Source organism: Elephantulus edwardii, unplaced genomic scaffold (assembly GCF_000299155.1).
Source record: "Elephantulus edwardii isolate Elephantulus edwardi_28Jun2011 unplaced genomic scaffold, EleEdw1.0 scaffold00226, whole genome shotgun sequence".
NCBI classification, from domain to species: domain Eukaryota; kingdom Metazoa; phylum Chordata; class Mammalia; order Macroscelidea; family Macroscelididae; genus Elephantulus; species Elephantulus edwardii.
In genome coordinates this window covers 3,646,858-3,648,703 of record NW_006399976.1, presented here as the reverse complement: position 1 = coordinate 3,648,703, position 1,846 = coordinate 3,646,858, and positions in this window count along the sequence as shown.

Here is a 1,846-nt window from a genome sequence, read left to right as displayed (position 1 = left end):
ACACACACACACACACACACCACCACCACCACCACCACCCCTGAGCTCTGTATGGTTTTCACCAGCCAGGAGATCTCAGGCCTTTCTTCCAGCATGGACATGAACCTCTCTTCTTTAGTTTCGCTGCCGAGGGAGGGAGAATTGCCGAGTGGAGAGCAGTTCTCCACCGGCTCACAGAGGGTCGCCAGGGGTCGGAATCAGCTGGAGGGGCAGCGGGTTTATTCTCAAATGCACACGATAAAGGGCTTTGGGCAGCTCGGCCACCTGTGTGCGCGGAGTGCGGAGTGCGGGGTGTGAGTAGGGCTGCAGGCAGGGGTCTCCGTGACCTCCCATAGTCCCCTCCTTCATTTCCTGGGCAGGTCTCAACTCCCCACATGGTATTCCGCTGCCCGCAGAAAACCCACAAACTCCACTGCTTCCCCTTTGCAGATTTACTTAACGCCTAGTCACTTGGCAGTTTCTTGTTCGAAGATCCCCACCTCGTTCTCAGTTCTCGCCCTTGGGTCGGGGGAGCTCAGGAGCCCTCACTCACCATGGTCAAGGGAGATTTCCCGGGAACCTGCACACTTCTCTTCTGGACGCTTGAGAGGGGAGGGGCAGAGCACCTGGATCCTGTTATACCCCAGTCCCTGATGTCGCCATCTCCAGGGCTCTCTGCCACTAACAAGCCCCCCAGGGCTCAGGCTCTGGCGCCCGGCGGAGTTTTTTCCTTCCTGGAAATTCAGCTTCTCCCGCCCCTCTGGCCCTGGTGCGCACAGCGCTCGAGAGACATTCTCCTTGTGGATGGCGGTCCCCAAATCCCACCACGTCTCACTAAAGGCTCTCCAGTGCTCTCTGGGGCCCATCCCGTGCTGGGCAAGGTGGTCACTCCATCTCACAAGCATGCACCTCCAGCCCCTGATCTCCAAGGAGCCCGCAGGCGGCCAGGGGAGGGGAAAGTCGACCACTTGATAATTGCCCTACAAAAAAGCCTCCTCTGGTGACCTTGCCTTTTCCGGCCTTTCTCTCTCTTCCCACCCGTCCTATGCCATACCTCTTTAGCAATCTCCTCTTCTCAACTCCACCATGTTCTCAAGAACAGAAACTGCTTGCTATGTTCCTCCTCTACTCTAGAACCTTCCATGGCTCCACATTCCCCCCTTAGTAAAGTTCAGAGGTCCCCTGTCTTTGCATTTAAGATTCTTATGATCTGGCCTCTGTCACCAAATCCAGTTCCAAATCCAGTCATTGCTCCGTGTACAACTGAAATCCATTCATTTGAAATCATCATTGAGTGAGGAAGTGAGGAATCAACCTAGCCACTCTAGGTTACTGACCACACCTATGATATGCTCACACTGTTTCACACCGTTTTCTATACCACTCTTTCATCATGGATGATATTCTTGTTCTCCTCCCACAGCTCATCTGGTCTCCATTCATCAGTGTCCAAGGCCCTAAACCTGTTCTTGAGACGATTTTTAAATTCAAGTGGGATAGACTGAAGGTCAAATTTTGGTTCTTGTGGATTTTTTAATTTCATTTTCATTAGCTTCAGTGTGAACTTGAATATGAGTAGGGAATGGTCTCTTCCACAATCAGCACCTGGCCTAGTTTTCACAGCTTTTGAGCTTCTCTAGTGATTCTTTCCACAGATGTAATCAATCTGATTGTTGTAGAGGGGCTTCAGGCCTTTTGTTCATAGGGTCTCTGTGAGTCATGCTCGACTCAAAGGCAATCAACAGCAACAACATATTGTTTATGTGTATGTTTATATGTATATATATGGACAAAAATATTGTATAAGGCATAATTTAGACATTTTTATGTCTAAATATTCAGTCATTGTAGAAAATAGTTGAAATAG